Source organism: Myxocyprinus asiaticus, chromosome 38 (genome assembly GCF_019703515.2).
Source record: "Myxocyprinus asiaticus isolate MX2 ecotype Aquarium Trade chromosome 38, UBuf_Myxa_2, whole genome shotgun sequence".
Lineage (NCBI taxonomy): Eukaryota > Metazoa > Chordata > Actinopteri > Cypriniformes > Catostomidae > Myxocyprinus > Myxocyprinus asiaticus.
Window position 1 is genome coordinate 28,802,071 of NC_059381.1, and position 16,256 is coordinate 28,818,326.

At 38.2% G+C, this 16,256-nt stretch overlaps 1 pseudogene; it reads right to left on the reverse strand.

Moving 5' to 3' along the window:
• Positions 1-15,916, reverse strand: part of LOC127428779 (gem-associated protein 5-like) — a 38,606-nt pseudogene extending 22,690 nt beyond the window's left edge.
• Positions 15,917-16,256: the final 340 nt, after the last annotated feature.

Consider the following 16,256-nt stretch of genomic DNA (forward strand, 5'->3'; position numbering starts at 1 on the left):
GCATAAGTGGATAGTGATTCATCCTGCCAAGCTCCAGAAATGACAACAAATCACTTTAAAAGTAGTCCAAATGATTTGTACACTATGGGTCAAGTCTTCTGAAGCCATATAATATCTTTTTGTGAGGAACAGACCAAAATGTAAGGTGTTATTTGCTTACAAAGTTTAAAAAAAATCTCATTCATGCTTATGGTACATTAAAATATGGTGCGGCAGGAATCATTGCGGCAGGTTTGATGTCACTGGCACCAAACGCAATCGATCCTTGCATGCCACACACAATGCCTGCGTGCCTTTAAATACTTGGAATATAGTGCTCAAGTCATATGGACTCCTTGTATGGTTCTTTTTGAAGCTTACTTACATTGTATGAAAAACAAAAGCTCTGACTAAAAAAACAAAAAAAAAACAACTCTGCCTAAGAGCTCCTTCTGTGTTACACGGAAGAAAGAAAATAATACAGAGTTCGAACAACATGGGGTTGAGTAAATGATAATCAACTTTTCATTTTGGGTAATATATATATTTTGGATTTTCTCCCCTTTTCTCCCCAATTTGGAATGCCCAATTCCCAATATGCTCTAACTCCTCATGGTTGCGTAGTGACTCGCCTCAATCCGGGTGGCGGAGGTGTAAAATGTTCCTGCTTGGACACTGCCCACTCCTGAAGGGTGAAGTCATCTCCATCGGTCCACACCAGGTCAGGGTGAACCGGTGACCACAACATACACAGCAGATGACCCGCATGACCCCGGTAGTTACACACCGGCTCTTCTTTCAGCATGTCCCACACCTATAACATTATTAAGAATGATTAGGATGGATGGATGGCAATGAACAAGTTTAAAGGATTTTTAGGGGAGTTTTGATTGTCTGCTACAGAAAAAAATCTGAAAGAAATTCTGCTCTCAAGAGAAACTAACAAACCAATTTTTGTACAATAACAGTACAAACATGGCTTCATCAAGCCAACCTAATTAGATTGAACTACGCACCCTAATAAATTACCAATATTTTTCCATAAATTCACTGCTCACACACTACCATTTATAAAGCAGTATATGTAAGATACTATGATATTAGCCATAATATTTTGTGCATACCACACACCCATAGTAGAACCTGTTGCCTGAGCAGTACCATCACAACACACAGTAACCAGACGCCCATTGTGATGGGGACTCCAGGCTAGACTGGTGATTTTGTTGGTGTGACCAGAGAGAGTCCTGTATGGTTCAGTCACTGACACTGGAATCTCTGATGGGCTCTCTGTAATAGAAAAACACTAATGAGAAAAGGAAGCACAATCACAGTGTCCTGAAAAAACACAAGAGTGAATAGCAGATTGTCACCTCTGGCGCCCTTGAGGTCATGGACGTAGACTACGGCATTACTGGAGCCGGATGCCAGCAGATACTGAAGCTCAGTCTGAGACGAATGCTCATGGTGCCAGTGTAATGAATTAATGATCTTATGATGCTGCTGAATTGTACACAAGAGTTTCAGCATGGGAGCCTTGAACACATCTATGGACCTACAACAAAAACCCATATGGATCTCTAATATAACCTCTGATGAGTTTTACTGAATTCAGAATGTTTTGTCTAAGGTATTGTTTTTCATCCATTTCACATAAGAGGACAACAAGAAATCAAGACTGACCCTGTTTACTCAAATTAATGTCCCAGCTCTTTTTGTGCATGTTATATTAAAGATGTTTTAATAATTGTATGGTCTTTCACCTACAGATTGACTGGTATATCAGTTTTACCGATTAGCCTAATCGGTGCCGATAGTTGCGTTTTTTTAAATATCAGCTAACAGAAAAAATCAATGCAGATAGTTTCCAATAGTTTTTTGTTTTTGCTAACCAAGGCTGTGTATGCAGGGGATAATTATACTAACCAATAATATCATAGCCTTTCATGTTTCACCCCATCAATGGTCCAATTAAATCCTGCCCTGCATTGTAAGGGTCTCACTGTAACCTCGATTTTTGCATTTTGTCTTTTTAGGAACGAGTTGAAATAAATTTTTGTGGTAATCATCATTATGCAACAAATGCTGTCAATTTGGCTTAACTTGTATTGAACCCGGAACATCCCTTTAATCTTTTTTAACGCATTGAACGGTCAACTATTAATCGCAGAAATGAACATGTTACATTTCCCAGCCTGAGAATTTATACATCATAGTGGTACTCCCTTGGAACTACCTTTAATAAAAATCACTGTACAACAGCGTCTTTAAAAAAAAAAAAAAAAAAAAATGACTGGGTTACGGTAATGAGAATCATAATTGAAAACAATGAGAATAGTAAGTGTTACAGTAATGAGAACTGGGTGGTAAAAATTTGCGTAAGTATCCTGAAAATAATGTCACAATGCAAAAAAAACCTTTTCTTTTGATTGTATTGATTTGGGGTTTAATATTATCAGAATGTTTTCTTGAGAATCACTTCGATGCGTTAAGATTATTACCCATCTTCATTCCCGATGGCCAAAATGTTGCCGTCCGGCTTCCAGCTGAGGTCTGTGTGTGGGGTGATCTTGTGCTGTTACCAAAAAAATAAAAATAACAACAACAACATTTTATTCCACCTTAAAAGATCCGTCTCACGAGAAGACCCATGAATTATATAGTCTTACTTTGATGTTGTTGGTGTCACGGATGAGTTTGTCAATGTTAGTGGCCTCTCCTGAGAGTTTCCAGGGGTCGTGCTGAAAGATGAAGCCCTCCCCACCACAACTGTACAAACTGTAGGATGGCTTGTCTCCTGATGCCCCTGTACCACATGCACACACACATTATTAAAGGAGTCATATCATGAGAAATCACATTTCCCATCATCGTTAGAGATAAAAGAGCTTGATGTAGTATGAAAACATGTAACTTTCAGAACTCAAAACTTCCTCTCCAGTAAAAAAAATAAATAAATAAATAAATTTATTGAAACTAAGCTGCAAATAGGACTTGTTCTGAAATTCCACAACTTTCTTCTATCGGACAGATGAATAGAAACTAGCGACTGGAATTTTTTAACAAGATCCCTGATCATTTTTGTAATTTATGAAGCCTATTTCAGAGCAGATTGTTTTGGGAATATATCACCATGCAATGCAAGCTTTGCAAAGAGGCGGTTATTGAATAATGTGGCAGTTAAAAACAATATTGGACAGCAAGTCATTAGTTACTCATTACACATGGGGAGAAGGTGCTTATATGGGAGTATTACAGGCACAGCACAAAAAAATTACCTGTTTAACTCTGAGGGTCAGAGAGAGGGTGGGAAATGGTTAAAAAAAAAAAAAAAAAAAACTTTTGCCCCCAAAAGTGTTCTTACATTTTTTAATTGACCTTAGGGAAACATCAACATTTGTTTCTAAATTTCTGCTCAAATAAACTTAAAAATTGCTTAATAATGGCCTAAAAATGGCTTATGAAAACCTCACAATGACCCATAAATATATATTAAAAAATAAATTATATAGCTCAACATTTTGCTACCAGGACATCCGTAGGGATAAGAGTGAAGAAAAGACACAGCAAAAAGACTGTAAACAAATCATCAAGACTTCACATCAGCAGCTCTCAAATAAAAGCAATTATCTCCACATCCTTGTGGACCAGTGATGGATATGGTGATAAATGAGTCATTTGTCAGCACTGGGCTGAAATTAAATTTTCATTCCTTGATTACCAAACAAACTCTATGGAGGGAAAGTAAGCATTTTGTCCACGCTCACATAATTACAGCGCAAGACTCACTTATTGTTGACGGATTGTTCTTGGTGTTGCTCCAAGTTCAATATTTACTTGATCATGATTGTGTGTTTGTGTGAATTATGAACTGACTTACCAAAAGACATGGGAGGGACAGGAGGACCCCACGAGAGAGAGTAGACAGTACGGCGGTGATAGGTGCTTGAGATTTGAGGAGGTCTGCGTGCAAAAGAGAATAATGATCTGAAATTTGTGATTTTCCATTAAATTTGCCATAATATTAATGATAATAGGGCCCAAATATTCAAGGTATCATAAGCACAAGAGATATACTTCATATGCATTAGCACTTTCAATCCATTTAACGAAATGTAATCGAATTAAAGGGATAGTTCACCAAAAATGAAAATTCCCTCATCATTTACTCACTCTCATGCCATCACAAATGTGTATGACTTTCTTTCTTCTGCTGAACACAAATTAAGATTTTTAGAAAAATCTCTCAACTCTATAGGTCCATACAATGTGAATGGTGGCCAGAACTTTGAAGCTCCAAAAGCATATAAAGGCAGCATAAAAGTAATCTCGATATCGATTCTTAAATCCCAAGATCGATCTTTTTTTCCTCCCATTTTTCTCCCCAATTTGGAATTCCCAATGCGATCTAAGTCCTCGTGGTGGCGTAGTGACTCTACCTCAATCCAGGTGGAAGAGGACGAATCTCAGCTGCCTCCGCATCTGAGACCGTCAACCCACGCATCTTATCACGTGGCTTGTTGAGCGCGTTACCGCGGAGACACAGCGCGTGTGGAGGCTCTATGCTATTCTCCGCGGTATCCATGCACAACTCACCACGCACCACATTGAGAGCGAGAACCACATTATAGCGACCACAAGGAGTTACCCCATGTGACTCTACCCTCCCTTGCAACCGGGCCAATTTGGTTGCTTAAGAGACCTGGCTGGAGTCACTCAGCACGCCCTGGGATTCGAACTCGCGATCTCCAGGGGTGGTAGTCAGCGTCTTTACCACTGAGCTACCCAGGCCCCCCAAGATCGATCTTTAACTCTATTCGCAACCCTCCACTACAATGATAGGAAATCGCTCGCATATGAGACCAAATTTTGCATTATGCGACTATAAATGCCTATATTTAGCAACTGGCTGGTAAATGTTTAGATTTCACTCACCAGTGAATGAATTGTGTAGTATAGTGGTGGATTATACAAAAGTGAGATCCTTTCATTGCATGTTGAGGGTAAAAGTTGTTCCAGTTTAATGTGCATGTCCAAAGATGAGATCCATGTTACCCATTTGTCACAGAATAATTTATCTTTTAATACCCTTTCTGTTCTTTACAGTCAGTTGTTGATCATAAACAAAAACAAATAAAAAAAAACATTTAATTCTAATTAGGCATAGCAGATGAGTTACAGATGAGATACGAGTCTCTCTCGTTAACACACGCTCATTTACAGATGCTGCTTACAGAAATGCAGGATTCCCTTAAAAAGACAGTACCGGTTTTAGCACGTGTTCAACAAATCAACGTAAATACCTGTAAATAGTATAAAAATATACAATTAAACAAAAATGTAACAAAATATATGCAATATATTAAATGATTAAAAACTAAGATAATATATTTTCATATTGTACCTAGTTATAAGGTCCCCTGTATAATTCACAGAATTAGCTGGGAGAGAATTTATTTCATATGCAAGCAAAAGGGACATTATAACTGAAAAATACTCTATATCAAATCAAATTGAATTGAGAGCTTGTGAATCGGAATCGGGAAATCTGAATCGATACCCAGCCCTAGCTGAAACCATTCAGAATGAACATTTCACCACCTTTAACAAGTTTGTTACATTAAATTTGTGGGTTCACTGTCTCACGACGATCTTTTGTAACACAAGGGTTGCACATTATGAGTTATCAATGCAACCGCATAATTTATTCATACAGCAGTGCACCATCGATCTCATTTTGATAGGATAGGAATTAAATCTTACAGTTGAACGTTTAACAAATATACTAACTTCTGAATTATTTCCAAAGAAACAAAGCAGAGTTTAGTTTAGTAAATATACTGTAATGATATGCATTTTCAGATATTCTATGCATTTGTTTGAATGTATAACTTGCATACTTGCGTAAATATAGATACTCCGACTACACAGTACAGTAAATACCTCAATATAATTCTATATAAGGCTTTGTGATTTTGTTTTGGTTTGCAGTTTGTCCAACCATCAAAATCATTGCTGTATCTTGGGGTTCCTGCAAAAACCCAATTTATGCCCTGATTATACTTTCACTGCTACAAACAATATCATCTTCTTTAACAGCTCTATGCATATAAAAGCATCAAGTATAATAATACAGGCCATACAGAGGTATGTCTCACCTCTATGTCCATAGAGGTGCTGAACAAAAGTTCTCTGTCTCCTGAGCGAAACGAGCTCATATTGAAAATAATTTGGCTGTGATTCTGTCCATCTGATGAGCTGCCCAGCAAACGCCACTTCTGCTTGCCTGACTTCATGAGGTCCCACATTACAATCTCACCACTGCACACACACAAAATACCCAGGATCCCATGTCAAAATTCAATATAACATCATCCAACTGTTTGGCTACAAAACCATTATACCCGAAACAGCTGGACACAATCTGTGAAGGTCTCCCCCTAGGCCAGTGGACAGTGAGCCATAGTCTTTCCTTCACTGTTCAGGAAGGGAAGTTTTAAGGTCATCAGACCTGAAAGGAGACACACAGATACCTAAACACAGGGCAAATGACAGTTCTATTAACTGTCCCAAAACTCTCTCAGACTGGATCTTGATCATCCTTCATGCTTAGCCCTGAATCATATAAACCACTGTTTTCTGTGAAAACTCTGAGTATAGAGTCTGTCTTTATTACCTTTGCCTCTGGCTGTACTCCATATCCGCACAGTCTGATCTCGACTACTTGAGGCCAGGTAACACCCCACCTCTGATCCATCTGTCACCCCATTACTTCCATCTATACAGAGACAATATAACCGGCATATATTAAAACATGGAATAATTTAATCCTAACTGTAATGCTAAATCTAAGACACACCCCGGTAACGGTGCTACTATTGTTAACAAAAACTCAATGAAAAAATTATTAACTAAAAAAATAAATAAATAGTAATAAAAAAACGTAATTGGAAAAATTAATTGGAGACAAAACTAAAACTAAAACTAAATAAAACAAATTTTGTTAACTGAAATAAAAACCCAAAACTAACAAAACTGGAAAAACTATATGAAACACAAATGAAAAACTATATGAAAACATTGTCATTAACTGAAATAAAAATACACAACTAACAAAATTGGAAAAACTGAAATACAACTTAAACAACTACTTGAGAACATTTTCATTATCTGAAATAAAAATTAAAATTAACATAATTGGAAAAGCTGAAACAAAACTAAAATATAGCTGCAAGCAGCGATGACGGGCCCAAGCACAACTGGTCCATTTCCACCCAGTGGATTTTGGAAAACAATGCAAGGTGTATATATGCATTTTGCATCTGACATTATTCTAATCAATTTTGAAGCAATTTGGGTAAATATAAGAGGACTATTTTAAAGTCTGTTGTAAGAGCCACACTTTCTGCTGCCAGGTGGTGGCGCTATGACTGTGACCCAAAATAGTCACATCCATGTGATTAGCCCCCAAGACTAAACATAGAGCTCAATTTTTATGTATATCACACATTACACACAGAAGATATGAACCCTTCCTGTTTCCCATTTTCACCACTAATTTAATGCCTTGCCATGACAATTTTGGTGACTGTGGGTGAAAATGGGGGTGCTACAGAGGCTGTCTTACATGCCCATTTTAAACCTGTTAACTGCCACTGGCCAACAGGTGGACTGTTTATGTGTGGCTAAAAAACAAATGCTTTGTTTTATATAAAACATTTCATCAGTGTTCACATACTTGGTATCAAATTAAATTGAAAAACTCAACTTTAATCTTCTGCAGTCTATTTTGCAATTAGTACATAATGTGAAAACATATTTTAAATGGTTAAAAAGATTGCATTTTTAAAACATGCGACATGTGAGCGACAGTAGGCTACTTATGTTTCACATTCTCTCCTTATGATCCAATCCAATGATTGAAGTAAAAACAGCATGCATTTCATTAGGCTCATTTGAGATGAGCAAGTTCTGTGCAGAACCGATCACCGGTAATCACCGACAGGTGCATGCCAGTTAGAAATCTGTCTGACTTGCTGTGATATCATGACCACGTATGCCAAAAATACTCCCACGAGGCGGCCGCAGTTGTAGCAGACAGGCGGCACAGAAATATGATAGCTATGATAGAGATTGCACTGTCATAGTGTTGGGAATATTCACATATAATTTATACACATAAAAACATGATATTATAGATACAAATCTAACATTTTAGAAGATAACGAAGCATTACAGTTGTTTAAGCCAATGAAACCAATAATCATGCCACGGTTGAAATCACTGAGAACAAATTTTTTCCCCATTCTGATGGTTGATGTGAACATTAACTGAAGCTCCTGACCTGCATACGCATGATTTTATGCACTACACTGCTCAAAAAGAGGTAGTCACCGCGCTCTTCCAGCTGATCCAGGTGCTATAACCACATATTTAAGTCCATGCAAGAGAAACAAAAGGAAGGTCTGCACACTGGAAATGCCTTACAAAAAAAATTGTTTTTTTATTTGTCTAAAAACAGCAGCTGGGGAATAAACTCAGTCTGCATTGTATTGTTGCCACACTATTGGCTAATTAGATAATCGCATGAATAAGTAGGTGTACAGGTGTTCCTTATAAGGTACTCAGTGAGTGTATTTCTCTGAGCACATTAAAAAACTTGAAACTCTTCGCTCTCGGGTCACTTTTGTACTGAAAGCCGAAGCCGTAACCCTCTTCTCCTGGCATACTCCTGCAGCTCCCTAGGAACCGCACGAGGAACGTGCGCGAAGATGGGAAATGGCCTTATATAAAGGCCTTGTGTCTCTTCTCCGTCTGGCGCGTATCATACGAATATGATGAGGGGAATGCTATATATTGTTGACTCCTGTCTGGCATATTTCTGTCGCTGTTTATCGCCTGGGCTGAGTCCACGCTGAAGATTGTATTCATTTCGAGCATGACACTTGAAACACTTCGCTCTCAACTTGCTTTCTGGGAAAGCTGACGTCGGTGCTCCCCTCTCCTTCCTATATCTAGCAAGGACGGGATGTGGAGCACGGAGAATTTGAGGACGATTTGTCACTAGCTTCAGCCTTGCGTCTCACCTCTTCTCCATCTTAAGCGGCTTTGTCTGTTCAGTGTGCCAATGGTAATTTTCAGGCACGCTGCTATAATTCACATTTGGCGGTGGTGGTGATAATTTGTCTCTGGGCTTTCATTTGATCCACACAGACAACAATGCACTTTCGCCTCCAGTACTCCATGACTCAGGCTCTGCTAGGCTTGGACACCCTAGCTCACAAATGGCCAACGAAACACAAGTATGCATTCCCTCCCGTTCATTTGGTAAAGCAAGAGTTCTGTGAATTTGGGAAGACAAGGAAACCATGCTGTTGGTTGCGGCGGAGTGGCCCAAGTGCCCTTGGTTTTCAGAGCTGGTAGAGCTGTTCGATGCCCCCTGTGTAAGATTCCAGTGAGAAGAGATCTGCACTCGCAGCCACAATGCATGATCTGGCACCCTCACCCGGAGCTTCATGTCTGGCACAGAAATTCTCTTTCACTTGCCCCTTCAAAAATCCACAAGAGTTAATGTCGAGCCGTGATTGCTACAAAAATTTTCTGTGAAAGTGGTCTACCAGCCTCCTACTACCGGCAGTTTACATTCTTGAAAAGGGACAACACAGCTGCCTTCAGCTGTAAAATGCCTCCTTTCAGATCAAACTCCACTTGCTGCACAAACTGCCATAGACTTCTACAAAAAAAAAAAAAAAAAAAAAAAAAAAAAATCACAGTTCTTGAAACAAAACTACTTGCAGTACTGCCACCCTTGACGGAATACACAGGAGAGTGTCACCGTGGACCACCTCAGCCAACAGCCGGTGAGTCCTGTGAATCAAACGTTCCTCGACAGGCTATACTGAGTTTAGAAAACCCAGCAGAACAGGTGGCAAAAGTGACTAATGAAAGTGAGAGCAAAAACCAATGGCATAAACAGGGAGCTAGACCCAAAGGTGCTCGATATATCAGACAGTCACAAGCATCGCATATTGCAGCACTGGCATCTTCCACTCCAGTTATGACTCAACTAACCAATACTGGTATTCTTCCACCCCTGATACATCTTGAAAATAGATTTGAACCATTAATGAATGTGGAGAAAGAAACCCAAAACTTGATCAGGCATAGATCACATCAGCCAGAAGCTAACATTGCAGCTGGCAGGCGCTCAAGGTCAAGCAGGCAGCGGCATTCAGCTGAGACACACACACATACACACTCTCTCTCTCACACACACACATGTATGATATGTTTTAAAATAAGAAGGGAAGTCAGAAACTCATCATCTGACTTTGACTTTTTTGTACCTTAATAAGGCAACATATCCTGGGAGATAACTTATAAAATCCAAAATGTATCAAATATATAACAAATTCCTTTGGATGTTTTACTTAAGTCCAAATGATATAAAAAGTGACATGAAATAATTTTTTGCTAATAATTTTCCACTCTTGCCTGTTTTAGGGTTAAAATAATTGTAAGAATTGTATGTTTTTGCAGATATTTATGTAATATTTTCAGCACGGTCACTAGTGACAGTAAAACATTTTTTTTCATAAATCTGCCCTAAATATATTTAAGCGATGTTATGCAAAACTCCAACCTTTGTGGATGTAAAATATACCTTGAAGGATATCAGAAGCTTCAATATTGTTATTTTGAAAATGTAAAATTTTTTTTTTTTTAAAAATCAGCAGCAACATAGTTGACATTTAAAGTAAAATAGTTGAAAAATCAATATCCTGCTTTTTGCACAAAGTATAATGACACCCTTTACATAAGAAGAGCTCTGTTTTAACTTGCAAAGGAACAACATCTAGTTAATTTAGTAAAATCAATTAAATGTTCCTTAATCCCTAATCATCATGATTTACACGTATACAGAAATTGTCATATAGTGCGACGTCCTTAATAATAGTGGATGAAATGTTCAGACCCTTACTAATGAGCAGATCAAGAGTGTGTCTGCGATTGTGTGTGGGTCCATCTACATGCTGAGTCAGATCAAAAGTGACTCAGAGAGAGAGAGCACTTGTGTGCAATTTATCAAGGCTATATCTTTGAAACTGAGTATATCCGCAAACCGTGTTGATGTTCTCCTCGATAACTTTTGAGTTTAAGTTAAAATGCTATTGATGGCATTGCTCCTGTAAAGGTCAGGACGATCACTGGCAGGCATAAAGCACCTTGGAGAAACACAACAGCAGTGAAAAACATGAAAAGAAAATGCAGGAAAGCAGAAATAATATGGCGGATAAAACACAACTTGAAGTCCACTATAATATCTATAAAGACAGCCTTCATGCTTTCAATTTGGAACTAGGCATAGCTAGGCAGACCTTCTCAAACATTATTAACAGCAATAAACAACATCCGCACGTTTTTTGCTACTGTATAGAGACTAACAAACCCCCCAGCACAGGTTGCCTGTGAAATGCTCTCTGACAGCAAATGCAACGAGTTTGCATCTTTTTTCATGAAGAAGATCAATGATATTAGAATGGCGATCAGCTCGTCCCACCACAAAAACTTCAGAAATTTGTCACTATGTCTGATTGAGGCAATTGATGGCAAAACCCTGCAAGAAATAGTACAGCATCTTAAAACATCAACCTTCTGTCTTGACACACTCCCCACATCATTTTTCAAAAATGTATTTAACTGTCTGGAAAAAGATCTGTTAGAAATAGTAAATACGTCACTCCTTTCAGGCACGTTTCCGAAGTCCCTGAAAACTGCTCTTGTCAAGCCCCTTCAGGGCTCCAGACTGTGACTAAAATGGTCACAAATGCGACCAAAAATAACTGATTGCAACAATAATTTAAAACCTAGTTGCCACTGGTGACTGCGTTCATATGCAGTTTTGTCAGATATCATCTTGTAAGTTATTGAATACATCTTTATAGCGCGCACCAGTGTGTCTCGTGCCGCTTTTCACCCGTTATGTTTCTGACGAGCTCGCTGCACCGCACGCAACAACAACAAACCCAGCGCGAGAGAGTTGTGAACAAATGACTCTTTTGAACCAGATCTTTTGCATGAATCACCCGAAAAGAACTGAGGGTGTGAACTCAGGAGCTCAGGTTAGCAGTTTGAATCAGATTCACTTTCTCAGCGAATCAGCCGTCAGTGAGCTCAAAACTGGGAGCGCAGACATTTCAAAATAAGAGTCCCATGTGTATTTCGGGCTTCTTTATAATACAACCTACTGTATATTTTATATATACTATTTTTATTGTATACTGTGTATTCTATATTGTGTGTATGTGTATTCTATATTGTGTGTATTGTATACTGTACATTGTATATTATTATTTGTATACTGTGTTGTGTGTAATTATGTGTATATTAGATATGTAAATTGTGTTGTGTAAATCTGATGTTTAGTGTAAATTGGTATATGTCTCATCACTGTCATGACTGCTATGTTGCTTGGAACTGCACCCAAGACTTTCACCCACTGTTGCACTTGTGTATATGGTTGAGTGACAATAAAAGGATTTGATTTGATTTAAAAGTCCCGTATTGTGTACCACTTTTTTGCTTCTCGTAATTATTGATTGGGATTGGAGTAGTACAATAAACTGCATCTGGGATTTCATTCAATTTGCAGTCTTGTAGTCTCTGTGCCTGGGCCAACCGGTAACAGTAAAGAAAGACTAAGGCAATATTTTAAAACAATTAAAATTATATATATATATATATATATATATATATATATATATATATATATAAGCTTTTGACACAATTGAGGGACTTGTACACAACTATTTCACTAGTGCAAACATTCATTGATGCTCAAGAAGTCAACACACTACTATATGCATACTGTAATTTATGTAAATATCTGTAATGTAGATTGTGAAGAGCAGTACTAAATAAAAAAAAATTGTATCTCTTATAATTGTATAAATTATGAAAAGGGTGTGATCATTTATGAGACAAAAGGGAATGCAAACTTACCTTCTCAACTATATATACTGTTGTGATGAGGAGGAAGGCGCGGCTGGGCCATGAGTGTGCACGGCCGGCACTGAATCAGCGGGAGAGCGAGATTAAGGGGAGCCGGAGATGCCAGTTCAAGAGAGAGAGAGAGAGAGAGAGAGAGAGACGCACACGGCCGCACTGCATGTGTGTCTGTGTTTATGTTTGTTTTAAGTTAAGTTTGACATTAAAACTTTGTTTCCTGTTCAGCCGGTTCCCGCCTCCTCCTTGCCCATCCTTTACCTGTTACAACTGTTTATTAAACCTTCGATGAATGGGTTATCAGCTGATTTCCTTTTCTTTGGCATTTATATCTTGTTTCTGAACAGCAATCTAAATTGAGAAAATCTGTGATCTGGCTACTAAAAACAGCCATTTGGCTCCTTAATGTTTCAGTAATTTTTTTAGTCTGGAGCCCTGCCCTTCTTAAAAAGAGCAATCTAGACAACTCAATATTGAACAACTACAGTCTTCCTTTCATAGGCAAAATCACTGAAAAGCTTGTTTTCAATCAGCTGAACAAATCCTTAATCTCAAATGGCTAATTGGACAATTTACAGTCTGGTTTCCGACCGTATCATAGCACAGAGAGGGCACTCATAAAGATACTTAATGATGTTCAGCTAAATACTGATTTAGGCAAAATATCAGTGGTGGCATTATTAGATTTCAGTGCTGCTTTTGCCACTGTTGACCACAACATTCTCCTAGACAGACTGGAAAAACTGGGTAGGGCTCTTTGGGACGGTCCTCAGCTGGTTCAGGTCTTATCTAGAAGGGAGGGGTTTCTATGTGAACATAGGCACTATGAATCTGAGTGGACATCCATGACGTGTGGAGTCCCACAAGGCTCAATTCTTGCACTGCTCCTGTTCAACCTGTATATGCTCCCACTAGGCCAAATTATGAAAAAGAACCAAATTGCATACCATAGCTATGCAGACGACACCCAGCTCTATCGACAAATGACTACAGCCTGTACCAGTGCATTGATGAAATTAACAGTTGGATGCACCAAAACTTCCTTCAGTTAAACAACAACAAGGCAGAGGTCATTGTATATGGCAACAAAGGCGAAATTCCAAAGGTGAATACATGCCTCGAATCCAAGGGTCTTGGTGTCATTTTGGAGTCAGACCTTAGTTTCAATAGTCACATCAAAGCAATAAATAAATCAGCCCACTATCATCTAAAATATAGCCAGAATTAGATGTTTTGTATCCAAGACTTAGAGAAACTTGTTTATGCATTCATCAACAGTAGTGTGGACTACTGCAATGGACTCCTCACCGGCCTTCCCAAAAAGACCATTAGACACCTGCAGCTCATTCAGAATGCCACTGCCAGGATTCCCACCCGAACCAAAAAAATCAGAGCATATTATTCCAGTCCTCAGGTCTTTACACTGGCTTCCAGTTACATTTAGAATTGATTTTAAAGTACTATTACTTGTTTATAAATCACTCAATGGCCTAGGACCTAAATACATTTCAGATATGCTTACTGAATATAAACCAAACAGACCTCTCAAATCATTAGGATCAAGTCAGTTGGACATACTCACTCACTCATGTTCACTCAAAACAAGGTGAGACAACGTTTAACTATTATGCACCCGCAGATGGAACCAGCTTCCAGAAGAGGTCAGATGTGCTCTAACATAAGCCACATTCAAATCCAGACTGAAAACACATCTGTTTAACTATGCATTTACTGACTGATCACTGTGCTGCACTTACTGATTGCACTGCATTATTTTATTTCTGTATTCTTTTTCTTTTTTATTCATTTTAATCATTTTTTATCTTAATTGGTTTTAAAATGTATTACATCTTGTATTTTCTTTATCATTTATATGTAAAGCACTTTGAATTGCCATTGTGTATGAAATGTGCTATATGAAGAAACTTGCCTTGCCTTTATGTTCACAGAAAAATTGTGTTCTAGATGTTGGTCTTCGGACCATGATGTTCCTTGACTCTTCTAAAGGTGAAGAGCAATGTTTTAATGTTCTGCTACACTGTTGGATAGTGGCATTACTTTATTTTGTTGGTTGATGACAGTTTTGAGTCTGCCGCAGCGTGTTGTTTACTCCTTCGAGGGAACCAGGGTTACAGTCGTAAGCAGAAAGATCTCAGTTAACGCATTAACTTTGGCAGCCTTTAAATATTACAACTAAAATAAAAACAAATAAATATAGTGAAAAACTAAAACCAAAACTAGTAAACACTGAAAAAACTAAAACTAACAATCATAGATTTAAAACAAACTGAATATATAATATTGAAATAAAAACTATAATAACCCTGCTTGGTAATAACTGACTGACTGGGGCAGGCAGGGTCTTTAAACAAATGTTAAACTGATTTCTTAACAGTGTTGACTTCTGATCGTCCATACAGAGGTTCCTCTCTAGGTTGAGGACACCAGGCCAGCGCGTGAATCTCATTATCATGCCCTTTCAGCCGATGGATCACTTCTCCTTTCTTACTGATGTCTATCACTACAATCATTCCATCCTTATACCTTCAGGAGGTAGAAAAAACAAAAAGAATCTACATTTTTACATTAACTGATGAAAATGAGAGTGGTGCTTACAAACACATGCAAAACTCATCATCACAACACTAGGGTGTTGTGGGTGGTTGGACAGGATATTTTTATGCAGTTGCTGGCTAACCAAAAAACCCCTTAAGTGATAATATAATGAGCCTTTACCCCACTGCAATGTAGTTTTCCTCATGTGGAGAGCAGGATAAGCACAAGATTGTTCGGGGTTCAGGGAAGAAGCTCTGGGTGTCATTACTGCTGTACCAATAACACACCACAATGCCCTTCTCATCTCCTGTGATGACCAGATGTTTCTGCAGTGGACTGCAGAGATATTGCTCTGTTCAAACAGGAACACATACATTATAGTACGTCAGTCTACAGCAGGGCTACTCAATTTCGGAAAGGTCAGGGGCCACAAAGCTGGATCCCTCTACCCTCGAGGGCCACACTCTTAATTTTTTTACATTTTTATGATTATATATATTCTTACTATAAAAATGTTAACATATATATATGTTAACATTTTTATAGTAAGAATGTTGAAATGTTAGTTAACAGCACAGTTCACCTATAAATGAAAATTTTCTCATCATTTACTCACCTTCATGCCATCCCAGATGTGTATGACTTTCTTTCTGATCATCTGAGAAATGATGATTATTTAGAAAAAATATCTCAGCTCTGTGGATGAGAGACAGATC